This window comes from Phacochoerus africanus, chromosome 6 (assembly GCF_016906955.1).
Source record: "Phacochoerus africanus isolate WHEZ1 chromosome 6, ROS_Pafr_v1, whole genome shotgun sequence".
Classification (NCBI taxonomy): domain Eukaryota; kingdom Metazoa; phylum Chordata; class Mammalia; order Artiodactyla; family Suidae; genus Phacochoerus; species Phacochoerus africanus.
Window position 1 is genome coordinate 99,643,972 of NC_062549.1, and position 26,312 is coordinate 99,670,283.

The 26,312-nt window shown below is 53.4% G+C and overlaps 9 non-coding genes across 9 annotated transcripts; 6 read left to right on the forward strand and 3 right to left on the reverse strand.

Moving 5' to 3' along the window:
* Positions 1–1,037: 1,037 nt before the first annotated feature.
* Positions 1,038–1,109, reverse strand: TRNAQ-CUG (transfer RNA glutamine (anticodon CUG)). Its single transcript has one exon. It is a non-coding gene; the product is annotated as a tRNA-Gln (tRNA).
* Positions 1,110–3,373: 2,264 nt separating this feature from the next.
* TRNAV-CAC (transfer RNA valine (anticodon CAC)) lies at positions 3,374–3,446 on the forward strand. Its single transcript has one exon. It is a non-coding gene; the product is annotated as a tRNA-Val (tRNA).
* A 3,357-nt stretch (positions 3,447–6,803) lies between these two features.
* TRNAV-CAC (transfer RNA valine (anticodon CAC)) lies at positions 6,804–6,876 on the forward strand. The gene has a single exon. It is a non-coding gene; the product is annotated as a tRNA-Val (tRNA).
* Positions 6,877–7,780: 904 nt separating this feature from the next.
* On the forward strand, positions 7,781–7,852 carry TRNAE-UUC (transfer RNA glutamic acid (anticodon UUC)). The gene has a single exon. It is a non-coding gene; the product is annotated as a tRNA-Glu (tRNA).
* Positions 7,853–10,393: 2,541 nt separating this feature from the next.
* Positions 10,394–10,467, reverse strand: TRNAN-GUU (transfer RNA asparagine (anticodon GUU)). The gene has a single exon. It is a non-coding gene; the product is annotated as a tRNA-Asn (tRNA).
* Positions 10,468–11,230: 763 nt separating this feature from the next.
* On the forward strand, positions 11,231–11,302 carry TRNAH-GUG (transfer RNA histidin (anticodon GUG)). Its single transcript has one exon. It is a non-coding gene; the product is annotated as a tRNA-His (tRNA).
* Positions 11,303–15,187: 3,885 nt separating this feature from the next.
* On the forward strand, positions 15,188–15,261 carry TRNAN-GUU (transfer RNA asparagine (anticodon GUU)). Its single transcript has one exon. It is a non-coding gene; the product is annotated as a tRNA-Asn (tRNA).
* A 4,537-nt stretch (positions 15,262–19,798) lies between these two features.
* On the reverse strand, positions 19,799–19,871 carry TRNAV-CAC (transfer RNA valine (anticodon CAC)). Its single transcript has one exon. It is a non-coding gene; the product is annotated as a tRNA-Val (tRNA).
* A 3,207-nt stretch (positions 19,872–23,078) lies between these two features.
* On the forward strand, positions 23,079–23,151 carry TRNAV-CAC (transfer RNA valine (anticodon CAC)). Its single transcript has one exon. It is a non-coding gene; the product is annotated as a tRNA-Val (tRNA).
* The last annotated feature ends 3,161 nt before the right edge of the window (positions 23,152–26,312 follow it).

Here is a 26,312-nt window from a genome sequence, read left to right on the forward strand (position 1 = left end):
TTTTTCTACCGAGCAGAAGGGGACGAACGTGTTTCCATCTGGTCACGTCCTGGGGCGTCTCCTCTGCGGAGCAGGACGAAGCGGAGACCCAGGGTCCGGACTCGAGCGGCTCCGGCGCGTCTCACCTTTGGCCCCGGAGGAGCCTGGCCGGCGGCAGAGGCTGGGCACCTAGGGGCGGGGAGGGGGGGGTGGATCTCCTCAGACGCTGGAATCTGCTGCCCGGCCCTCCTCTTCTGGCTGAGCTTGGGGCGGGGCCGGGGTGGGGTGGGGGAGAGAGGACGAGATTTCCTGGAGTCGAGGTTGCAGTCTTAGCCTAACGGCGGCTTTCGGGTCCAGTGGAGACTGAGGAGCGAGAAATTCTGAATAAAATCAATCCATTGATCCGGAAAAGGGTCAATTAAAATTAGGGAACAAAACGGGGCACCGGAAGAAAACACGTACTTCCAATTCAGGCCTCGAGCACCACCCAACAGTGAAGAGGCCCTCACCCAGGCTGATCGGCGACGTCACAGCCGCTCCCACCACCTTTTTACTCACAGGCACAGCCGTGCAGGCGCAAGAGGCGCGGTGTGAAGCCCCCTCGCGGTGCAGGATTCAGTGGGCACTGCCTGGGCCTTTTACCCCCCCGGGACCCAGGGTGACCCGACGAGGTGGGGCGCAGGCTCGGTGGCTTGCGCCCCTTGGCGGCGAGACCCGAGCCGCCAATGCCGGCGAGGGGAAGAGCCGCCCGGGCCCCCGGGCTCCATATGGCCCTCTGCCCGCCAAGTACGCGTGGACCGCGCTGCTGAGAGAGAAGCCAGGGTTCCAGCACCACGATTCCTTCAAGAGTCGGGGGAAGAGCGCGGGGAACGCGGCTGCGAGGCGCCCAGCACGACGGGAGCCGGAGGGACCGGCCCGGGGGAAACGCGTGCCCCGCAGAGCTTCCCTGAGGGCGGGGGAGGCTGTTCAGTCGCAAGAGGAGGAAGGAGTGGGGTGCGGGAGCTGGAAGGCAAGTCCCATTTAGGGGGTTAAAAAGTCCCCCTCCGAATTAAACAGAAAGGTCCCACCGAGATTTGAACTCGGATCGCTGGATTCAGAGTCCAGAGTGCTCACCATTACACCATGGAACCTCCTCGAGAGCAGGCGTCCTACGTGCGGCTAGAGACGGGTGAACACCTCTTTACTTACCATCCATCCTCCTCCCTGGTGATCCCGAGACATGTCTTCTCCCCATCCGTCAAGGCTTGACTACGGTTGACCTGCGTGGCAGCTCATCCCTCGTGCTTCTCTCTGCTCCTCTGCTTCCGCCGCCTTTTCTCCTTGCACTTGCATCTCAGAAAATGAGGTAGAGGTGGAAAATGAGCTTTGGGCTTCCGGCCAGGAAGAGCCCCTTCGGTCTCCATCGTAAACCACACGTTCTGTCTCTGTTTGCCAGTTTCCTGTGCTCGAAGTATACAATTTCTGCAAATAATCGTGGTTAGCGTCCTTTTCTTCGCCTTCCCACGTTCCCCATTGCCCCGGACAGGGCGGATGATTGTCAGGGCAGGATCGTTGGGGGCTCCTGGGTCCCTTGGCCACATAGCACAGGTGACACTCAAAGCCACCACCACCTCCTACTGCAATACAGAAAGTGTGTCAGCCGTGGAGTGGAATGGGAGGCAGGGGCGCTCTCCTTTTCTCCTTCACACACCTCTGATTGATTCGGGGCCGGGGAGGAGTGGTTTTTCTTAATAAATGTGTATGGTAAGATGTACGACACGAAGTGATCAACCATGGTCCAACATTTCCATAGAACACTCAGACAAGCCAGACCGTAGTCAAATCTGTCGAGAGAAGCAGAAGGACCAGAGAGACCCGGAGGCCCAAGCTCTGACAAGGAGCAGGGAGAGAAGCAGTGAGGTGGGACCCTCGGTGGTCTGAAAGAAAGTCCTTGAGGGAAGAAAGGGGCGTTGGGTCTGGGAGCCCGAGGTGAGAGGTGGGGAGGGAGTGGTGGTGGCGTGGAGGGTATGCTCCTGAGCAGAGACGAGTGGGGGCTTTCTTCTCAGGTGTGAATACATCCGGATTTTGCATCCGTGGGAATGGGAAGAAGCGCAAGAAGGAGGCGGGAAGGCAAGAGAAGGCGCGAGGGAGGGGGCGGAAGCTCAAGTTCCTTTCATCCCTCTCCGCTCCTCCCTCCATCGCGCCCCCTCCCCTCGCCTCCTGCTTTGGCTCCTACTCCAGCTCTTTCCCTCCTTCCCCGCGCTGTGACGGGGCAGAAACAACGCTCCTCTCTCGGGATCCCTGCACGGGCCTCCCAGGAGGTCTCGCTGTGCTCCTCCCAAGCCCGCTTTCCCCGAGGGGTTTTTCGCTTCCCGCCCTTTCCGCTCCCAGAATCGACCCCCCAGAACACAGCCTGCCTCCCGGGGCGCGCAGACGGTGCTCTGCAGGTCTTTCAGTTGCCCGCCCCCACGGGATGCTGAGCAGTCAGTGCACTAGAATGAAAGCTGTTCAGAAAGAATTTCTCACTTGGATAGCGCTTCCTTATTTCCATTCTCAAAGGTCTTCATGGGACTAAGGGCTAAAGACGACCATGTATGAATCCGACAAGGCCGAAGAGAGTCCTGGTGCGTGCCCGGCCCTGTTCGGGTGTGGGGAACCCAAGGGCAACCGTACCCTCGACCTCTGCCCTCGTGGAGGTCGCGTGATGACACGGGAAACGAAGCGCCAGGCCGTAGGCCTCTCGAAAAGAGGGCAAACTGTCAGCACGGGGCGGGGCGGGGGAGGGTGACAGACGAGGAAATGGGAAGAGCCTCCGTGGGAGCCCAGCGGGTGTTCAGCTCCCGCTGGATCCCAGCGGATTCGTGCCTGGAAGGTCCGGGCCCCGGGTGTCTCCGAGGGCGCCAGGAATCTGCTTCTGGGGCGGGTGAGGGGCGAAGTGGAGTGAGACCATTCTGACGCCCTTTTCGTTTCGGGGGCACCGGGCTCCTGTGGCTGCGAAGCCGGGCAGTGGGGAGGGCAGGGGTGCGGGGAGGCGACACGAGGGTCCTCTGGTGGAGGGAGGCCGAGAGACATAAACAAGGGCGTCTCGGAGCCCCGCAGTCTCCTTGACTAAAAGATCGCTGGGGCTCCCAGGGTTATTTCCCACTTTCTCATTAAAAAAAGAAAGAAAGGAAGGAAGGGAGAAAAAGAAAGAAAAGAAAAGAAAGAAGAGAAGAGAGAGAGAGAAAAAAAAGAAAGAAAGAAGAAGAAAGAAAGAAAAAGAAAGAAGAAAGAAGAAGAGAAGAAAGAAGAAAAAAGAGAGAGAGAGAGAAAGAGAGAGAAGAAAGAAAGAAAAAAAGAAAAGTTGGTGGCTGGCATACAGGTGCCAGGATTAACGGTTTTCCTGGATACGGCGTTACATATCCGCGCACGCCGTGTTTCCGTAGTGTAGTGGTTATCACGTTCGCCTCACACGCGAAAGGTCCCCGGTTCGAAACCGGGCGGAAACAGCCCCCTCTTTTCACGAACTTGACATTCCTCTTGAAAAAACCAAATAGGGGAGAAAGGCGCGGGGGGTCAGGCGGCTGGCACAATGGCATCTGCCAAGGGCAACAGGTTAAGACTTTCCTTGCCGCTTGAACTAGCCGTCCTTTCTCTGCTCTCAGGCACGTTGGAGCTCAGGCCGCAACCAGTTAATCCCAGGGGGCACACAAAGGGCAAGGCTGACTTCGGGGTGTTTTACTTTAGACATCCCCTCGCCTGCTAATAACCAAGCATCTAAATCTCCTCCACACGCTGGCACATAGTATGTCTCTGAAAAACCAAGAAGGTCATCCCTGTGAAGCGCGCTTGGCTTTTTTGGTGGTGATCTATCTGCCGTGGAGGACTAGGTCCAACTTCATCCAACTCTTGAACCTTGGGCAGCCATGACGATTGTTAGCTCCTGGCAGACAATCCTTGTCTGCACATGCTTCTAGCACGAGCTTTGACTCTACTCTCTTGGACTCCCCTGAGACGTTACAAGAAAAGTCCAGCTATGTACCAGTGACCTGTGTGTTTGTCTGTGGGGTCGTTTTAAGAAATCAAAGGGAGGAAACATAATTTCTCCGGAAGCTGTAGAAGATTCCTCTTTCAGCTGTGATGGAGTGTTTGCAGCAGACCGGCAGTGACCCTGGAAGCAACTAAATAAAGTCTGGATCAAAGGAAGTATGGTTGAAATCTTCGTGGAAATACCAATACAGCGAGACCCACAGGGTCAGCTCCAGCGAGAGAGGAGCTCGTTGGAATGACACGAACATCTAGTTTACATCAGAGTCTTAGCCCAGATTTTGCACACTACACAAAGGTTGAAAAAATATATGTCGAAATACATGTAAAACCCAGATTTAGAACAACAATGCTCTGGCTGTGGCATATGCCACAGATGGGGCCCTCAAAGAAAAAAAAAATACTAATCTATTATATTTTGATGTTAAAAAGGTAAATGTAAAAAGATATACAGTAAGACATGCTAACCGATATAAAGGTATCAGCCCTGGTAACTGTCAGCCGGGTGAATGGCTAGACCATTTCCATCAACCCAGGAAGTTTTCCATCAAAACATCTCAGGCCAACCATTCTTCTATGCTGATGCTTCAGGAAAATGAGGTCACACAGGACTATCCAATAGGTATATTAAAATAGATAAAAATTCAAAAACATTTGATGGGCATATTCGGCTGAACCTACTATTTGGGGTTCGGGGGGGGGGAAGAGGTTGCTGCCCGCATTACTGCCTTATCTATAGATGGTTGTTTTTACCGCGGAGTACTTATTAATCAAGTATAGGGTTCGTATGTCACTACCAGCATAGGGTTTGTAATCTTGTGTATCACTTCTCTTGTTGATGGACGTGTGGGTTTCATCCAGTTTTTGGCCAGTGTGAATGCTGTTGCCACGAACAGGTTTTGGGGAAGTCTTTATAGACTTGGGAAGTTAATAGAAGTGACATAACCAGGTAACAAGTAGGTTTATTTTAAAATTTGGGAGGAACTGCCAATCATCAGGGAAGTGGGTTGTGCTAAATTACGGTACCATCGGTATCCCACAGGGATATACACACTCAGATGGGGTGTATATCTATTTTTATCCTTATTTTTACTTTTTTAAGCCTGCACGTGGGGCAATGGAGTTCCCCGGCTAGGGGAAGAATCAGAGCTGCCGCTGCAGGCCTGCACCGAAGCCACAGCAACGCCAGGGCCGAGCTGCACTCCCGACCTACACCGCAGCTGGAGGCAACAGGGGATCCCTAACCCACCGAGCGAGGCCAGGGATTGAACCCGTGTCCTCATAGACGCCGGCTGTGTTCTTAACCCCTGAGCCACAATGGGAACTCCTACTTTATTTATTTATTTATTTTTATTTTCCCACTGTACAGCAAGGGGGTCAGGTTATCCTTACATGTATACATTACAATTACATTTTCCCCCCACCCTTTCTTCTGTTGCAACATGAGTATCTAGACAAAGTTCTCAATGCTATTCAGCAGGATCTCCTTGTAAATCTATTCTAAGTTGTGTCTGATAAGCCCAAGCTCCCGATCCCTCCCACTCCCTCCCCCTCCCATCAGGCAGCCACAAGTCTCTTCTCCAAGTCCATGATTTTCTTTTCTGAGGAGATGTTCATTTGTGCTGGATATTAGATTCCAGTTATAAGTGATATCATATGGTATTTGTCTTTGTCTTTCTGGCTCATTTCACGCAGTATGAGGTTCTCTAGCTCCATCCATGTTGCTGCAAATGGCATTATGTCATTCTTTTTTTATGGCTGAGTAGTATTCCATTGTGTATGTATACCACCTCTTCCGAATCCAATCCTCTGTCGATGGACATTTGGGTTGTTTCCATGTCTTGGCTATTGTGAATAGTGCTGCAATGAACATGCGGGTGCACGTGTCTCTTTTGAGTAGAGTTTTGTCCGGATGGATGCCCAAGAGTGGGATTGTGGGGTCATATGGAAGTTCTATGTATAGATTTCTAAGGTATCTCCAGACTGTTCTCCATAGTGGTTGTACCAGTTTACATTCCCACCAACAGTGTAGGAGGGGGAACTCCTACTTTATTAGTAGTATTACTACTCTTCTTCCTCCTCCTCCTCCTCCTCCTCCTCCTCCTCCTCCTCCTCTGTTTCTGGTGTTTCGTCTTAATTTTGTCCCGAATGGGGCCGAGTGGACGTGGCCACAGGCTTCTGTCAATGTCTTTAAATCAGCCCGGGCAGGACCTGCCCAAAAGAAAGCCAAGAGACTCCCTTTCGGCGAGAGGACCCCAAAGAAGTGCTGTGGCGGGCGAGCGAGAGCGCTTGCAAGGAAGGAGCGCGTTGGTCGGGTGTATCGGAGAAGAGGGGAGGGCTGAGAGCGCGGGTCTGATCCGCCTTGGGTGGATTCCAAGCATCGATCGTTTCGGAGACCCCCGCAGCACTGACCGACGGCTCCATGCAAAGGGCCACCGACGTCGGCAAAGCCGGGAGGGACGGCGTCCACACTGATGGGCACCAGAGTCGCCTGAGGCTCAGCGCACCTAACCCCTGCCCGCCCCGCCCCGCTCCGCCTCGCCCCTGTGGCTCTGAAACTGGGGAGTCGGGGGATGGGGGTGCGGGCACGGGGAGCGGCGACCCCCGAGGGTCCTCTGTTGGAGGGAGGCGACGAGACCTGAGCAAGGGCTCCTCGGGAGCTGCAGTCTCCTTGCCTAAGAGATCACTGGGGCTCCAGGGTTGTTCTCCGCTTGAAATGTGGCCACTAAAACAGAAATGAGTCGTAAGTTGGTGGTCAGCATACAGGTGCCGGGACTACGGGTTTTCCTGGCGATGGCGTCAAGGCCCGCGCACGCCCTGTTTCCGTAGTGTAGTGGTTATCACGTTCGCCTCACACGCGAAAGGTCCCCGGTTCGAGACCGGGCGGGAACAGGAGACGTTTTTTTTTATGGAAATTTACATGCCTCTTGACAAAACCAAAAGGGGCGAAAGGCAGCTGGCACAACTGCATCTTCCGTCCGCAACAAAGCAGGACTTGTGTGACCGCCTGAAAGCCCACTCAGCCCCAGGAAGCACCCCTTCTTTCGCCGCTCCGAGTCGCACTGGAGCTCAGGTCGTAACCGGTTACTCTCAGGGGGCAAACAGAGGGCAAGGCTGACTTCGGGTTACCTTTGTTTTTGGGAAGCCCCTCGCCTCCTAACCAGAGACCTAAATCTCCTCCACACGCTGGCACATACTATGTCTCTGAACACCATGAAGGTCATATCCTTGCGAAGCACACGTGGCTTTCCCTCCCCCCAACACACCTGCCCATCTGCCGAACACGTCGATTTCCAGGACAGAACGAAAGAGACCGAACCCAGCTCTCCACCGGGGACTCGACCCAAACAACTCCACGGCTTGAGCTGGTCGCGGAGGAAAAGGACCCCGTACCTGTGCCTGTTATCAGGAGAGCCCTTGGAGTGGGTCTGGAAGATCTGGCAGGAGAGCAATCGGCTCCCGTCCCCCGCTGAGAGCCAAGTCGGCCCCAGAGTCCGGAGGAGCCCGAGGGTCGGAAAGGGCTCCGCTGTTCTTGGCTCCGCTGCCCAGAAGAGCTCAGGCTAGACCAGGGTGGAGCCCAGCCGGCTGACCTCGTGGCCTGGCCTCGGAGCCCGACGCGAAGCCCAGGCCAGGAGAAGGGAAGGGCGATGCGCAGCCAGGCGAGGGCCGAGCGCCTCGCCGCCTGCATTCCGCTCTGGGACGCTGGGAAACCCCATTTCTGTTCTCGGCAGCTGCAGCACTGAATCGCTACTCTCATGCCTTTCAGTGGCATCGGCGAAGACGAGCGCCGCGTAGTTCCCTGGTGGTCTAGTGGCTAGGATTCGGCGCTTTCACCGCCGCGGCCCGGGTTCGATTCCCGGTCAGGGAAACTTTGGGACCTCGTGCTCCTTTCCGCCCAAGTGGGCGTGCCCTTTTGCTGCAAGGTCCAGCGGCAAGCCGAGCTTCGGCACTCGGTAGTCTGCACACACAGAAAGCTTTTCTTGCTGAGGAAGCCCCTCTCGCCCCTCTTATTACATTGTGTGCACCCAACCAAAGCCGACATGCAATTTACAAAGAAAAGGGAAGCCGAGTGTGTGTTTGGGACCACTGGCATGCCCCCATGCGCCAGTCCATAAGCTGCTTTGGCAGGAAGCAATCCGGAGTCCTGCAGGCAGGTCTTCCCTGGACTTCATTCAAGAGGTCACCACCGAAAACAATCCCAATTATTGGAAGACGTTCTAAACATCTTGGACGTTTACCTGTTGGACATATGCCATAGGGTGCCTCTGGGAAACGTCCACATCGTCCTTCTATGGTAGCTCCCACTTTGTTGAGTCAGTAGGACACCACCCCCCTTGTTAGAGCTCAGATAGACGCCTAGAAACTTTGTTGTGGGAGCAAGACCATGAAGAAAAAGGTGCCTTCCTTGAGGTGGAAAAGGGAATTCCCATGGAAACATACAAATTGGCACACCCATCGAAGGAAAACTAAAAACAGGAAGCGACGCCTCTAGCTTCTGGCAAAGGTGGAGGCACAGAAATGCCTAAATCTCACCCTTCCCCTTCTCCCTGCCCCCAAAGAACCAACAGACAAACAGGCCCTAGACATGAAAACGGGGTTTCAAGACACTGGAAATCAGGCAGCAAAGGACAGCAGTCTCTAGACGTGAGCTACGAGCCAGGGGAGCCTTGTCATCGGGCCTAGCTTAGTGCTGTCCGAAAGTTTCCCGGCTGGTGTGAGGAGGGCACCTGAGGCCCCCTCCTTGCATTGTGCAGATGAAGCTGAGAGGTGGTGGAGAGCAAGGCAGCTAGGGGTCACTCGACCAAGACCCAGTGAAATGTTATGTGAGAGGCAGAGAGACAGAGAGAGAGAGAGCTCAGGCTATCCAGGGATAGGAAAGGCTCTCCCTCAAGTACTTAGCAGAGTGATGATCGGGGGTTTGTCTGATGTCAAGGAAAGAACTTTTTGAGAAGATCATGGAACAGTGCCTGGTGCTCACACGGAACAGGCAACTGCACTTGCTCCCCTCGGCCAGACTGGACCACACCTAACTCCTCGGCCTTTGGGAAGAACGCTCAGGAAGCTCTTGTCTCGGGGGTGGGACTGATCAGCCCTAGACCGACCTACCTGAAATATCGTAAAGCAAGATCCAAAGAGATCAAACTGCTCACAAGGCGCTTAGCTGTACCCCAGAACAGGACTCAAGAAAACTGGTAGGAAGGCCAAAATAGCCAGTGCCCGAGAAGGGAAACTTTGACACTCCTAAGGAGGCGTGTATTCCACCGATCAAAACCGAGGCAGAACTGACTTCAGTTATTAGAGATGGAAACTATAACCTCCACACAATACATTCACCGGATTTAACGACCAGCAGACTAGAATTCGCCGGGGGCGGGGTGGGGGTGGGGATTAGGGACCGTGAAGCCTTGGACAACTGGCAACACGCAAAATGAAACGACAGACAAACAAATGTTTACCATGAGCACAGTGTCACTGAATGCGAGGGCGAGGTTAAAAGACCTGATACGCAGGTGCTTGATGTCCCTGAAAATACCCAAGGAGAAGCAACAAGTTTTGGAGAAACAATGTCAGAAAATTCCTGTCATAATACAGATAATGAAGACAAAGACTGTAAACCCGTCGATCCAAGGAGACAGATGAACAAAATGAAACTGCTCAGATCCACTGAAAACGAATACAGATCTCCAAAGGGGTCAGAGGAAAAAACCGGGTACAGACGGAGAGAAAATTACCCGTGTGAGATTTCTCTTCAGAAGTAGTGGAGGCGAGAAGACACGGGGAAGACAGGGGAGCGACCTCCTGAGAGGACGCAAGGGTGGAAAAGCCAAGGTGGAAATCTATGACTCCTCCCCAGCCGCCCAAGTCTTTCCAAAATGAGGGGGAATAATGACATCCACAGACATACAAATGCTAAGGAAGGCCGCAGCGGCAGGGCAGACCCGTGCTACGAGAAGTGTGAAAGGAGTCCTCCAGGAGGAACACCGCTGGCGCCAGACGGAAGTCTGGATGCACACAAAGGAGTGAAGGCAAACAGAGATGGCATCTGCATGGGGAAAATCGGAGATTTGCCTTAAGATTCAAATCTCTTTAGCGACGAGATGGGACAGATGTTTCGAAAGTAGTGAGGATGGACCGTGGGGCTTGTAAGATGACAGGCGACGTGAAAAATGCACACTAACAGCAGCAATAAAGGCAGGGGAGAAGGGTGGAGACAGTTGTTAGTGGCGCTCTTTCAAGACACCCTGGGCTCCAGCGCGCTGTTCCTCAAAGAGCTTGGCTGAGGCTGCAGACACAGGGGACAGGAGGTCAGGAGGGAAGGAGCCTTTTCCGGCCTTTAGGGGAGCGTGTGTGTGTGTGTGCCAGGGGAAAGACGCGCGCGGCGTTCCCCTTTTAAAAGGGTAGGCCGAAGCGTCCCTGGGTGGGCTCGAACCACCAACCTTTCGGTTAACAGCCGAACGCGCTAACCGATTGCGCCACAGAGACTCGCCTGAGACACTTCCCGTCAGCCCCTCAGAGAGCAAGGCCTCGTTCGTCGCCAGGCGGAGCCGCTCCCCCTTCGCAGGACAGCGGCCGAGGCTCCAAAGCCTCGGAAAACCGGACAGGTGGAGCGCACGCCGTGCGTTGGTCCCGTGGCGAAGCCGTTTGTTGCGTGATTCCGAAGGCAGAAGGGAAGCCGACCGGCCCCGCCGCGCCCTGTGCCACACCCGCCGCTAACGCCAGCGCCCCGGAGACGTCTGCTCGGATCCCCGCGACGCCCCGGGCCCGAGTTGAGCCAGGACTCAAGGGACCCGAACGCCGGGTTTGGCCCGGTGCTGGCCCCTCGTTTGCCCCGCCTTCACCCGACAGTCTGCGCCGCGCCGCGGGCGCGGCCCTCCCTCGGCTCGGCCGCGGGGCGGGAGCCGGACCCAGGGGGTGGACAGGGTTGGGCAAAGCGAGGAAGAGCGAAGAGGCGAGAAGGAAGCTGGCGAGGCGGAACGAGGACGAGGAGACGTTCCAGGAGGCCTGTGGAGAGGCACGCGCCCGATTTGGGAGGATGAGAATTGGCTTTTTTTTTTTTTTTTTTTTTTCAGTCATGTATTAAAAAAGACTGAGGCTGAGAGGAAGAGAGGGGAAACTGGTAGGCGGACACGACGAAGTAAAGAATAGAAATCCCTGCATTCTCCACAGCCGGTGAAGCACAGCACGGATGCGCTTGACGCCAAGCACAAAGATCAAGGCCCCGTGCCGACGCGAGGCCCTGTGGCGCGCCGTGATCGTATAGTGGTTAGTACTCTGCGTTGTGGCCGCAGCAACCTCGGTTCGACTCCGAGTCACGGCACTCTGGCCGGGCGTGTTCCCTGCGCCTTCCCTCCGCTTTCGAAAGCGGAAGAAGGGGCCCTTGCCTCCCATTTTTCTTACACCTGCCTGGGCTGCGCCCCTTACCTGGGGTCCCCAGGGTAGTGCCTGCTCCCTCCTGCCACCAAGTGCGCTTGGCCCAGGAGAAGAGAGGCCGACGCAATGGTGCACCAAGCTCACGAGGAAAATGTGAACGTCCTGCCACCAAGTGCGGTTGGCCCAGGAGAAGAGAGGCCGACGCAATGGTGCACCAAGCTCACGAGGAAAATGTGAACGCCCTGCACGTCTCACTCACCAGTACCTAAGGAGGTGCCTATTCTAAGTGAGCCTGGGGTGTAGCTCTAACTAAGGAAATGATCTTGGTCATATGCGTTTTGGTTTGGGCTTTTGCTGAAAGTCATTCCAACGTCACTGAGGCTTCTTCCCCACCCCCGCCTCCCACCTGCCCACGCAAAGAGAGACCAGCTTTTAAAGAGTTTACAATGCACTCCAAACCGATGACGGCCTCCGACGGGTTCTCCCACATCTGACCGTCAATTTTTACCCAAAAAGGACTTGGAAAGAGGTAGTCACAGAACAAAATGCACCAGTCATCAACGGGCAGCTCTTTTGCGTATTCACACGTGTAATCATCACCAGGATCACGACGTGGACAACGGTTATCAACCATGTATGCGTGGTACACTTTGATACAGGGATGAAAGAAACCCCTTGATACACTTTCCCCTTGCCCAGGAATGCCTATCCACCCCCTGCTACTTTAAACTATTCTGATGTCTACCCCACAGATGAGGCTTGTCCTCTCTTCCAAGTCTCATGACTGAAGAGACACTCTTACTCCTATCTCGCTATTTCCAACCAGCCGAGGTAACCACGAGGAGGGAAATCGCAGAGGTCAGCACGGCCCCCAGAGCACCTTCAAGAGCACGATCTCTCTCCTGCGGAGGAACTACCAGCACATACCCCGCAGGCCACCGTCTTTCACTCAGGGTTACCATCCTCCCCTCCACCCATACCACACCACTCTCGGCAAAGGAATTCGACCCGAGGCCTCCCGACGCCCTGCCCCGCCTCGCCCCTCTTCCGCCCGCTCAGGCGAACACGCTCCGCCGGCCCAGCCCGCCAGACTGACCGCCTTTCAGCAGCGACTCCAGAACCACAGACTCACAGCCACTGAGCTGTCTCATCTGCTGCTTCCTCTGCAGGCTTGGTCCACACCTCTGCGCTGGCTCCCTCTCCTCCTGCCTTACGGTGAGCAGAACCATTTACCCTAACGGGTCTTCTGAGCGAGTGTCCAAGGCAAAAGGGAAGACGCGGCCAAGGGCTGGTAGAGACCACGCGCAATCAAAACAACAGCGGTTGCAGAAGTAAGCTCATTTGCATGGATCACCATCCATCGTTCTGGTACTGATTTTCACACACCACCCCCCCCACACACACACCCCTTCTGATTATGGTGCCCAGAGACGTTTTCCACTAGGGTAGTAAGATGAATTGGAAAGTCAAGTTACTCAGGGAAATGGATGCGAATGAAAGAGAATATTCCATAAGCATCTTCATAGTCTGCCCTGGCTCTACTGACCAATGCGTGGATATGGCAAAGGCCTGGGGGGCTGGGCAGGTGGGCTGATGCTGTGCCTGTCATTGAATCTGCCCCTGCCGCTGCTCTGAGTGACACCCCGAGCCTGGGTCTCTGTCTCTGGGAGAGAGGCCTCCGGTCCCAGCTGCACCGCTGGGGCCAACCCTATGACCCTGTTTCCTCCTCCTGGGAAGCCCACCGGGGTCTCCCTGGATCACAAAGCTAGCTATCTGAGTGAAATGAACGAAAGTTATAAGGAAATATTCTTGATGTTTGTACTCGTCAGGGAAGGAGGCATTAATGCTGTAAGCAGATGTCCCCACACATCCTCCAGTACAAAGCAATGCGCACGCCAAGGACTGACACAAATGTGGAGCACTGGCATCAGTAGCAGTTGGTCTGAAATCATTCTAGAGTCCTGTTGGCAATTTCTAATAAAGCAAATCTTGTAACTACTCCATGGCCCAGCAGTTGCAGTACTTCGATGACAGCACAAGTACGCACGAAGCCTGGTACAAGATGTTGGCCAAGACACCACAAATATTCACAAGACACCAATCAACACCACAATCAGTCCAATTACACCGTAGTTAGGAGGTGACATGCACAGCACTATGAAGATGCTTAATGAACAAATGCGGCCCGAAACAAAAGTCAACTACCAAAAAAAAAAAAAAAAGGACACTCATTCCTTTGACTATTAAGAGCAGGTGACAAGGAACTACTGCAGCAGATGTCAGAATAGCAATTAACTACTCAGGAGAGTGTAGGCATTACCTGGGAGGGGGGGGGCCCAAGTGACATTTCTGGGATGATGGAAATTTTCTATGACTTGACCTGCGGTGGTGAGCACATTCACCAAAATTCGACAAACTGTGCACTTTTAAAGATTTGTGCTTTTTACACGATGTGTGAAGTATGGTCTAGTGATTTGCTGTTCCTGTAAAAATTAGTGTATGGTGAACGGAGACAAGCTGGTGTAGACCGTGACAACGAGGTGGCGTTTTATTGCAAGCCTGTTAAAACCTCTGTCTCCTTTGGCATAAAAAGCCCCACTGATATTTGAAATGTCTTTACCAGAGCAACGGCAATGACCATGCTGTTTCTTTGGGGAAGCTTGATAGAGAAGGCTCCTGGAGAGGCCGCATTGCAACTCTGGGGATTTGTTCTGCTCAACAGTGAGGCAAGGAACCGCCCTAAGTTTCCTTTCCACCGGCCGCCCCGCAGGTTTGCGCCCTGTGGACTGTGTACTCCTCTTCTGGCCGCGTGGCGCTGTGAGGCCAGCGCTAAACTCAGCTCTCGGACCACTGCTCAGGGGCATAGCTGGCACTGGCACGGAAAGCAAACGGGCACAGGGAACTGTATCCCGTCTCTTGGGATAGGCCATGCAGGAAACTTACCAAAGTAAGGGAGAGTAAGGGTGTCTGTGTGTGAGACTGGGTCACTTTGCTGCAGAGCAGAAACCGGCACAACATTGTAAATCAACTGCACTCTGCTTAAATCAAGCGAGCAAGCAAACCGGAAGCCAGGTCACAGACACTACCTTGCTAGAGCTTAGATTTGAGCCCAGATTGCTGCAGCCACAACGCAGCACTAACCACGGTAGAGTCACGATGTGCCACAGGCCTGCAGGTGACTGTCTAAAACAAAAAAAAAACATGCACGCAATTTTTGCTGCTTAACTCTTGGGCAGCTGCAGAGGTCCGTGCTTTTCCCTCTCTGATGCTCTTCTTCCGACTCTCCTTTCCCATTCTGCTCCTTCATGAAACAATCCTGTCAATCTCAGAATCTGGTCCAAGCGTCCTCCCAGGCTTCCCGGGAGGTCTCTTGTCTCTTCCGTGCCTCCGCGTTAACGCGCTGCTTCTCGCGTTTCCTCTTTGGACCCGAGCTCTTTCGCCCTGCAGCCACACCGACCACACCTGCTAAGCCCCTGCCCAGCGGCGCAGAAGGTCGGTGAAGGCCGGGCAAACGGGGAGCCGGCACCGAGTCAGACCTGGCTTTCAGCTTCCCTTGGGCTCCGCCCCGCCTCTGGCGTCTGCGGCGCGGCGCGTGTGGAGCAAGGCGCGGCGGGGACCCTCCGCTGCCCTTCTGCCTTCGGAGTCGCCCAGCGCACGGCTTCCTCACGGGACCAACATGCTGCGTGGACTCCACCTGTCCGGTTTTCCCAGGCTTTGGAGCCGGCGCGGCTGTCCTGCGAAAGGCGAGTGGCTGCGCCCGGCCTGGGTGCGTTTGCTCTCTGTGGGGAACCCGGAGGCGGGGTGGTGTCGGAAGGAAGGGCGGCGTGCCCGTGTCTCTGTGGCGCAATCGGTTAGCGCGTTCGGCTGTTAACCGAAAGGTTGGTGGTTCGAGCCCACCCAGGGACGGAGCCCGGCCTTTTAGAAAGTAAGTGGTTCGCGGAGGAGCTTTCCCCTCCGCACGTCCTACCCGCGCTCCTGTCTTCCTGGCCGCTGCCTCTCTCACACCTGCGCACACCCTCACTGCTTCCTGGAGGAAAGCAGGTCCTTGGGAAACCTACAGCTCCCGGGAGGAAGAGTAGCTTCCTTCGACATCTTTACGCGGTCAGCTCCTTTTACTTGGTACTAGTCTTTAATCCTTTACATATACTTTTGAAATTAACTTCGTCATATGCTTTCCTTATTACACATAGCGCTGCAGTCGTCACTCTCGCACACCAGGCTGTCGGGTAGCATCTTTGAAGAGCACTTGGAAGAAGAGCTATCGTGGCTTATGTAAGGTTTTGCATGTGAGTCCATGTTCTCACCTTTGGTGACTTATTTGGTGACTTAGGACTCTCTGGCTATTTCAGCGACCGCTTTAGGCTTTAGAGCACACATGTGTAACTTACCACAGTCTGCCTTCAAGTGAAGTCATACCTGTTCACGTTTCTCCCCTGCCTGCCTTTAGGCTTTTGTTGCCATGCAGTTTACTTAGCATGTAAACCCCACAGTCCGCCCTTAAGACCCTTCTTTAAACTGTCCCATGTTTTTAAAGAGATGTAGTTGATAAGGACAAAAAAGCTCATCACTTTTCCCATGCAGAGACCATGTCTCTTTGCCTCCATCCCTCTGTGAACCTCCAGAATTTCAGCTGCTGTGAGTTTCCTTCTTCTTGGAGGACTCCTTTAACATTTCTGGCAGTGTGGGTCTGCCGGCGAGGAAGTCTTTCAGCGTTTGTACGTCTGTAAATATCATCTTTCGCCGTCATTTTTCAAAGAGGTTATTTTGTGTGTGTGTGTGTGTGTGTGTGTGTGTGAGAGAGAGAGAGAGAGAGAGAGAGGAGGCATAGAATTCCATCTGGACTTTTTTTTTGCCCCTCCGTCTTCTAAAAGTGTTGCTTCACTGTCTTCTCACTGTCACTGCTTTTGATGAAAAATCTGATATATTCTTATTCTTGTTTTCTTAAGTTCTGTCTCTTCCCTCAGGCTGCTTTGGAGGTTTTGTTTCTGGGTTTTGTTTTGTTTTGTTTTTTTGTTTTTTTCCCCCACTGGATCTGGGCAGTTTAATTATAATGTGACTAGGTGTGATTTTCTTCATGTTTCTTGGGCTCAGAGCTCATTTGTTTCCTTGACTTGGTGGGTTTATGATTTTCCTGATGATTGGACTGTTTCCTGTTGCCTTTCTTCAAAATTTTCTTTCTTCAAAACATTTCCCCTGGAATTTTCAGAGACTCCCAACACTCTTCTCTTGGGCCTTTTAAAGTTGCCCGCCTGCCATTTACTGATCCTATATTGCTTTTTAAAAAATGAAATGGCGTTACAGTGGTTGACTCGACCGTAACTGATATTTTCAGGGGCTCAAGGCTTCGTGTTCCCCAATCTTTTTTTCCCCCTGCAATATCCAATATGTTTTTAATTCACAGACCTTATAGTTTTCATCCAATGTTTGATTTTGGCCATTTCCTGTATGTTTCCCATTTCTGACGAGTTCTTTGGACCTATGTAACATAGTCATGATACCTGCCTAAGGTCCTCGCTGCTGATTTTTCCATCCTTTCCGTCCTGCTTCAGTTTTGTTTGATTGATTATACTCCTCCTTATGCCTCATGTTTTCCTGCCTCTTTGCCGGCCTGGCATTTTTTCCTTTGGATGCTGGGCATTGTCAAAATTTCCCTTCTGCGTTCCCCTGTGGCACACAGGAGTAGGGATCCGGTGCTGTCACTGCAGCAGCTCAAATCCCTGCTGTGGCTTGGGTTCCACCCTGGCCAGGGAGCATCCCTTGTAAATGTCCAAAAGAGAGAGAGAGAGAGAGAGAGAGAGAGAGAGAGAGGAGAGAGAGAGAGAGAGGAGAAGAAAGAAAAGAAAGAAAGAAAGAGAAGAAAAAAAGAAAGAAGAAAAGGGGAAGGAAGGAAGGAAGAAGGAGAGAGAGAAAGAAAGAGAAAAAAGAAAAGAAAATCTTCCCTTCTGGTACCAGCTATTTCGGTATTGCTATAAATTTTCTTGAGTTTTGTTTTGGGGTGCAGCTAAGCGAGTTGTAAACCGTTTGATCCCTTTGCACCTTGCTTTATGAAATTTTTTTTTAAAGGTAGTTCCGTCTAGGTGGCTTATTCCCACTGCTGAGACAAGTGCTTCCTGAATGTTCTCCCCAACGGCGCATTACTTGTGAATAGTCCAGTCTGGTCCCAGGGGGAGTGAATACAATTGCCTGTCCTGTCTGAGCACCACGCATTGTTCCATGATCTTTTCAAGCGTTCCTTTCCTTGGTCTCAGGCATTTTTCTCCATAAGCATGGTCCCATCGGAACTCTGCTGAGTACTCCAAGGAGAGCCTTTCATGCCTCTGGGTTCTCTCTTCAGCTTGCTACTCACTCTCTCTCTCCTCACTGGATCGTTGCTCTATGTTGCTCTCCACCAACACTCAGCTTCATCTCCACAATACAAGGAGCTGACCGCGGATCCCCCTCCTCAGGCCCAGCCTGGAACCGCTCTGAGAGGACTCACCTGCTTTGTTTCTCTTGTCTAGAGGCTTGCTGTCCTTTGTTGCCTGATTACCTGCATCTAGAAAGCCGGCATGATTTGCCCCTCCCCTCCCCGCATTGTGGGAGCTGGCAAGAGAGGGAGGGTGTGATTTCCGGCAGGAGGGCAAGAGGGTAGACCTGATTTTTGCCACTCCGCCTTTGTCAGAAGCTGAAGGCATCTCCTTATGTGTTCCTAGTGTGATTTCGGTTGGAGGTGTGCCACTTTGTCATTCCATTTTTCAAACTCGATGAAGGAGTGTTTTCTTCATGTCCTGGCCATCACCGCAAACTTTGTATGCTTCAGAATGATACTTTAACGAGGGGCGTGGCACCCTCCTGATTCAGTCAAGCCAGAGGTACAACAAAAGTCGACTGTGGACCTTACCGGGAGACACTCTCTGGCACACGTTCAGCAGCTGGACTTCCAGGATGCTTAGACAGTCTTCTAATAATTGTAATTGGTTTTGGTGGTGACCCACTCACGAGGGTCCAGACAGTACTGACCAGAATGACTCCCAGTAGCTTCCCCCCACTGGTCTCAGATATTTACTCCTCTTCCCCTTTCCTCATGAATACACGTTTGCCATCTTGGATGCGGCGCCTCATGACCGGTCACCCTCCTCTTCAAGGCCGTGTTAGCATGCTAACAACTGCCTGCATGTGATTCCTTGATGGTGTCTGGGTGTCTCTGCAAAAATTAACCCATCCGAGACCAATTGTCACAACCTACAGAATCCTGTACCTGATAATACATCTCTAGCTCCTCCATAGCACTTTCGGTCCCATCATGCGTACATCTGTCAATGATTAGAAGTCCCTAGAACCTCGAAACTATTGGAGATTCACCCTTACCATCCACTGGAATTTTCTTCTTGCACCCACCAGGTACACCCGAATTTACCTCTCTGTAGGTAGACTAGATAGGACTCAACCAACTCTCTCTTCTCCTTGCCCCCCCCCGCCCCCAGCCGGGGGAGGAGCGCTCCCCTCTGGAACACCTATCACACATCACTGGGGGACGACGAGGGCGTCGCACCTTCCGCCTCCTGCGGGCCTGGGTGAAGATGCTGCGAAAAGAAGCTTCCCGGACCGGGGGAATCGAACCCGGGCCGCGGCTGTGAAAGCGCCGAATCCTAGCCACTAGACCACCAGGGAACAGGGCGGCTGCGGGGGGGGCCTAGTGTCTCCCGGTAAACGCGCCGTGACGTCAAAGGTCAAATTCCTGAGGTGCGAAGGGCAAGAAAGGAGATGATTCCCAGCGGGCCGGGACTGAGGGCAGTTGTGCGAGGCACCCGGCTCTTGCGCTCTCTTTCTGAGCCTCCGTTTCCTCAGGAGTCTGGGGCAGACTCGGCTCTCAGCAGGTGATGCTCTGACCCGACTCCAGGGGCTCTCCTGGTAAAGGCACGGGTACGGGCTCCTTTTCCTCCGCGACCAGCTCGAACCGTGGAGCCTGAAAATCGTCATCGACGTGTCTTTGGGTCGGACCCCCCACGCCGTCCCTTCGCCGGTCCCCCGGTGGCGGTTTGGGTTCGGTCTCTTTTGTTCTGTCACGCAAATGACCGCGTTCCGCATGCGCGCTGGGGGCTGGCAAAGCCCAGTGTGCTTCACAGGGGTGACCTCCTTGGTTTTCAGAGACGTAGTAGGAGTCAGCATGTAGAGATTTAGGTGCCAGGTGGGAAGGCGAGGGGATCTGTAAAGATGTCCCGCGTTCTCCTTGGACTAACTGTCTGTGGCCTGGTCTCCACTGTGACCCAGAGCAGAGTAAGGAGCGCTCCTTCCCAGGTAGTAGTAACAGAATTCCTCCCAAGTGTCTTGGGGAAAGGAAAGTGCAGTCACGCAGGTTGCCACACTCCTCAGCCCCTTTCACTTTTTTGAATGGGATGTAAATTTCGGGGGAAAGGAGGAAAAGGAAATAGATAATAAGTAAATAAAGAGGGCGTACGTGGGCTGTTTCCGCCCGGCTTCGGACCGGGGACCTTTCGCGTGTGAGGCGAACGTGATAACCACTACACTACGGAAACCGAAACCGCGCCCTTCTCCCTCGCTGTATCTGTGAAAACCGTAGGTCTTGCCACCGCGGTCCCGACCACCGACTTTTTCAATACACTGAGGACTAATGCTGGGAGCTCCAGCGATCTCTCGGGGAGGCTCCCGAGAGGCCCTGGTTCTTTAGGTCTCCTCGCCTCCCGTGAAGCGAGGATCCTTCCTTCCGTCATACACCCAACGCAGGGTCTCCAGATCCGCAGCTACGGGCCTGAGTGCAGGGGTCGCCGCGGCTGACTCCCCAGCTTCGGGAAGCCGCAGGAGGCGGCCAGGTGGTGGTGGGCGGGAGGTGCTGCGTTTGATCCAGGGCGACCCCGCTCCTGAACAGCGTAGACGCCGCCCCGCCGGGACAGCGGACCCGCGCCTCGGTGGCCCTTTGGGAGAAGCCCGCTGTCAGTGCTCTCCACACTCGGGAATAAGCGGCGCTTGGAATCCAGGAAACCGTAGGATGATCTCTCCCCGCCCCCTCCACTGCTCCGCGCCCCCTGATCCCAGTGTTCCTCTCTTGAAAGCCCTTTCAGCGCGCGTGCTTCTCAGGTGTCCACCCCTGCCAAGTCGTGGGGGTGGGGTCTCCGGGTCCTGCCGCGTGGCTCATTCTATTGGACTTGTAACGTCCGATTCTTTCGCCACACTCTCGCGTTGTAGCAGGTACCAAAGCAAAGGTGATGTTTTAGGACTTTTGGCTCCTTGACAATATCGAACATCAAGGCAGACCCCTCCAAGGTTTTTGGTCTGTGTTGAATTCGTAGGAAGATCAGGCCATGAGGCTCTTATATGACCGCTAAGGTTTCAGGGCCTAGCTACCTGAAGATCCTGAAGATGCAGAACCCAGGAACGATCACAGGATTTCTCCCTCCTTGGTTCTGAGATTCTCCTCCTCCTCCTCCTCCTTTTAAATAAGGGCAGCTTAATTTCACCTATTAGAACAAACACCCTATTCCTCTGCATTTTCGTTACATAGTTTGGGGAGTTTTTAGGCCTTCTTTTTGGTTTTCTTTTTCTTAGAAACCTTGGACGTTGGACAAGAAGGAGGGGATGCAAATCTTCGTGGCTGTCTTCTCGGTTACCACGGAGCATCATGGCCAAGGGGAGGGGCTCCGGAGGCAACCTGCCCGGGGCTGAGTGCTGGCTCTCACCATCCCTGGGGTGGGACTCTGAGAAAGGTGAGGCTGGGTTTTCAGTGCCTCACTCAGTGTTCTTCTCTGCAACAAGGGGTGGTGATGTCCTTCACTATCTTACCAGGGCGGTTACGTGGACTTAGTAAGTTACCACACCGTAAAGCACTCAGGAACAATGCTGGTCACGCAGTAGAGCTCCGGGAAAGCGGTAATTATTGTCGTGATTAAGTGTTTTGTTTCCACATCTCACTGTACCCCTGCTGACATTCAATGTTCCCCAGAATAAAGTAGGAGTGTTCAGTGGTTTAGTTGATTTCTCTCCCCCCTCCCCCCTATTAGTGACCAGCATTTGGAAAACTGGTGCATTTTGACGGTGATCGCACTGCAGCAGGGGCACTGGGTCCATCTTCATCAGATCCTTGGACCTTGGACAGGCATGAGGATTCTCTAGCTCCTGGTAGACAATCCTTCACACTTGCTTCTCGCAAGAGCTATGCATATACAGCAGACTTATCTTAGGTGTTACAAGAAAAGTCCAAATACGCACCAGAGGATCCAGCCCTTTTGGCTGCTTTTTTTTTCCTTTTTAACTTTGTTTGTTTCGTTTGTAAGGTCAAAGGAGGGCAATATTCTCTATCTCGAAGTTAGAGAAGATTGCCTCTTTCGGTTATGAGGGAGTGCTTGCGGCCAACCAGCATCCGCCTTGAAAACAACTACATAAAATCTGGCTTAAAGGAATGCCGTTGGAGGTCTTTGGAGAAATACCGATGCAGCAAGGACCCACAGGGTCAGCTCTAGAGGGAGGAGAAGCTCGTTGGAATGAGCCGGATTCTCTACCTTTCCCCCTTAGGGCAATGTGCCAGTTCTCGGCAAGGCACAGACAACTGAAAAGTTGGGGCTGGGGGCAGAAGAGGCAGCTGCTGAGGGTCAGGGAACACAGCAACCCTTGAGATATTCTGGTAAATCTGGAGAGAAGAGAAGGAGGATGAGAAAGAAGAGAAAGAGGAGAAGGAGAAGAAAAGGAAGGAGGAGGGGGAGGAGGAAATGGAGACACAGAAAGGCGGAGCTGTCCAAGGATCCAGACCTGAGGCGCCAAGATCCTGGAGGGGGCTGATGCGGGAGCCGGATGCTTGCTTCGGGATTTCCCCTGAAGACCTTTGCAAATTAAGCCGTGTGCACGTGTAAGAGGCTGTGAAGGCAAGCAGCTTGTGGCTGTGAGAGAGTGGAATTTTCAGCAGTATCACGGTATCTCCTTAGTAAGGAGATCAAAACTCAAGTTCAGAATTCACCAAGAGGAGGGACCCAAGGAAACAGCTCAAGGTCTCAGGTCGGAGCCCTCACTGCCTTCAGCATGGCAATGTGAGCAAACGAGCTCTGGACTGAGACTTCCCCTGAGGGCAAACAAAGCGCAAGTCAGCTTAGTCAAGGACTGGCTCGAGGTCGTCTGCCCCCTCTGCTGCCTGCTGCGGGAGAGGGGGAACGATCTTCAGAGAAAAACAGCGTCAGGAAACTGCCCATCATTTTTCACACACAGCAGGTTCATCATACAGCCACGATAGTCTAGGATTACAAAGGAACAGGAGCCAAGGGGGTGGGATGCGGGAGGAAAACGTAGAAACGGACTCGCAGGTGACTGAGATATTGAGATCATCAGAGAGGAACTTCAAATGATAGGTTCGAGCTCTTCAGAATATGGATGCCATGAGAAATCAGGAGGAAATCAAAAAAAAAAAAAAAAGAAGGAAATCAGAAATCTTGCTCACCAAGGAAAGAGAATCCATTTTAAAGAACAAGTGGAAATTCGGGGAGCTGGCGAGTCAGAGGGGGCGACTCCTGCCGTCGGGCGCTTAGTTTGGAACTGGAAACGGCGGACGGCGGGGTCCCGACGCCTCGCTTGGAAGGAGGCGGGAAGCACTAAGCGAGGAGCCGCAGTCTCCTTGCTCCAGGGGATTGCTGCTGGTGCTTCCGGGTTCATTCTTCAACTGGAAAGATCGGCGGCCAGGATGGTGGTGGCAGGAGCGACCGACGCTTTTCACGGATGTGCGGGGCGCTCCCTGCGCCCGCCGGGTTTCCGTAGTGTAGTGGTTATCACGTTCGCCTCACACGCGAAAGGTCCCCGGTTCGAAACCGGGCGGAAACAGAGGCCTGCTCACCTTCCTTTTTCCCGTCGTTTCCGCCCTCCCACCCCCACCATCCAGTCCCAGTGACAAACCTAAAAGAGGGCCAGGGGGCTGAGTCGTGGCAGCGTTCGCAGCTGCATTTTCCGTCCCCACCTTACTGGAGAGGAGTTCCCTTACTACCTGAAGGCCAACTCAGCACTCGCAACCAGCCCTCCTTTCTCTGCTCTGAGTCACTTTGGACACGAGGCCACATGCAGTCCAACCAGGGCACCGGAGGAGGCCGGTTTCACGTTGTCTTTACATCTGGAAATGCTCTGGCCTTCTCGTCTGGCGCCTATTATCTCCTCTACACGTGGACACGTGCTACTGTCTCCGAAAACCAAGAAGTTCATCTCTGGGAAGCACACGTGGCTTTCCCTCCCCACAGCACACTTTCGGACGGAGCACGTTCATGTGCGTGACAGAACAAAAGAGAGCGAGCCCAACTCCCTAAAGACACGTAGAAGAATGATTTCTGGCTCCACGCCTGAGCTGGTCGCGGAGGAAAAGGACCCCGTACCTGTGCCTGTTATCAGGAGAGCCCTTGGAGTGGGTCTGGAAGATCTGGCAGGAGAGCAATCGGCTCCCGTCCCCCGCTGAGAGCCAAGTCGGCCCCAGAGTCCGGAGGAGCCCGAGGGTCGGAAAGGGCTCCGCTGCCCAGAAGAGCTCAGGCTAGACCAGGGTGGAGCCCAGCCGGCTGACCTCGTGGCCTGGCCTCGGAGCCCGACGCGAAGCCCAGGCCAGGAGAAGGGGAGGGGGATGAGCAACAGGACAAGGGGCTAGGAACCCTGGACAGACGCATGCAGCCTCCGGGTGCTGGGCATCGCCTCCTTTTGTGTTCTGCCCTCCCCAGAAATTCACCCTTTGCTGGGGCAAGGTTCAACTGGAGAGGTCAAATTTGGGGGGGCGGGAAGGGCGGGAAATGGGGGGGGGGTCGCAGGTGCTTGCGGCTCCCTGGTGGTCTGGTGGCTAGGATTTCGGCGCCTTCACTGCCGCGGCCCGGGTGCGATTCCCGGTCAGGAAAGCGGGTTTTTTTTTTTTTTTTTTTTTTTGCCACCTCAGTTCTCTTCCGCAAATCTTCCTGAACACGGGGAGTTTGGCTTGCCAGGAGGCCCACATGCACAGAACCCTAGGTGACCAGCTCAGTTCGTGTGGGTCCCTATCGCTGGATGGCCTCGGGATTGGGGACTGTCACCCCTGCGTTGGTGACATGACCCCTGCTGCGGAAACGGGGAAACGGAAGGGGGACGAGAGGCGATGCGCCCCCAGGCCACTGTTTTCTTCCTTCATCTCAGAAACCTAACGGCTCAGACTTTTTTTTCATCCAAAGGCAGCCTGGAACTTGAGCTCCAAAAACCCATTCAGGAAACAAAAACAGAAAACATTTGAAATGTACAGAACGTTTGAGATGCTAGCATCGTCCATTCCCTACCCAACCGCACACTTAACACTTTCCCACCTTTGTTTGCTCACTTTCTCTCCCTGGGTATGAACTGGGACACCACTTGGAGGAACTTGCAGACACCTCACGTCAAGGTCACTGCTTGGGCCGCCGTTGCTGCCTCCCTTTGGTGTCTCTATCAGAACCAGCTTCTGTGGGACCCGGCCTCCAAGGCCAGGGGAAGGCTTTGTCCTCGCGAGAAGGCCCTTCTCGCCTCTTCGGAAACCTGGAATCCGTTCTCTTCAGGCTGAAGGTGTTTGTTCGGCTCTCCCCAGAGCAAGGCCAGGCGGCGCCCTGTGCTTGTAGGAACACGACTAGGCTGTCATCCACCCCCCCCCCCCAACACCCGCTGCCTCCCCCTCGCCCCCGCCGCCGCCTTCCGGTTGCCTTGGTGGGCAGCGGGGTCTGGGGTCAGCCTGAGGGCTGGAAGCGCCTACCTCGGGAGAGAGGCTTCAGGAAAAGGCAGGTGCCCCTTGGCTCTTGCTTGTCTCTCTGTGCCCTGCAGGGAGCACCGAGGGCTCCCACCTGACAGAAACGGGAAGGACCTTCCAGTCCGAGTCCAAGCAGACAGAGCATCCTGGTATGCAGTACCTTTTCTGTTATGCGTCTCTCCAAAGTGGGGTAGTCTTGTCGGCTTCTTGTTCCAGCGCCCCAGCGGATGGCATCCATTGTGGGGTTTGCTTGTTTGTTTGTTTGTTCCGTGAACTTTCTTTCTTGGTGACATGTAACACAGGAGAAGCAAACAAACAGTTTAGCTCTAGATAAATCAGTGGTCGTCAGTGATAACTCAAAGAAGAAACACTTTTAAAGACTTCAAAAAGTCTAATAATTGACACATGACGACATAATCGTGTCATGCTGTACTTCTGAAGAGGGCTCCTTGTATGCCTCACACAGGTTGGAGAATTTCTACTGGTAGTCCAGCATTCTAGCATGTGCACATCTTGGATTTATTTTCTCTTCAAAATGTTCATGACCCTGAACTGCCTAAATTTCCTCTTCTGGTTTTACTGGTCCCACAGCAGCCTTAGTGCTCATATGTAAGTTTAAACATTTTAAAATTATACGTTCTAGTAAAATAAATACACTACATCATATCTTTTAACCAAACATTAAGTCTCATAATTCTTAGAATACTTAATGACTTCGCTTACAACTTTGGAGTGAACATTTTTTAGGTACCATCCAATATATGATTCTAAGGTGCATTTCTCTATTATGATTCAGCTCAAGTTGCAATTTTAGGACCTATTGTTCTCTTTATGTTCATTGACTGATACTAAATTGGGTTAATTAATGTATAATCCTTGCCCGGAGAATTCCTAATTCAGATAGAAAGAGCAGAGCACCATCTTGCTACAAGGCTGCCAGATATTATTATGGCTTGCAGAGTAGCCACCGTTTAGCAGGTTAAGAGGAGGTGTGGGTTCCTCTATGGGATATTGGCAAATGTAGCCATCATGTCACTTGAAGAAGTATAAGATACATGGGAAGCCCCAGGAAGCAAGGAACTGTCACCGGAGACCTGCTGTATTTCTGAGACACCTGTTTATTTTAAAAAGATATTGACTGGGGGCAGTGTAGAGTAGGAGGGACAGACAGACAGACACAGGCACATTCTCTCAAATGAGAGAGAGAGGGAGAGAGAGGGAGGGAGGGAATGTCCTACCATATTCAGAACGTAAAAGCTAAAGAGCTCAT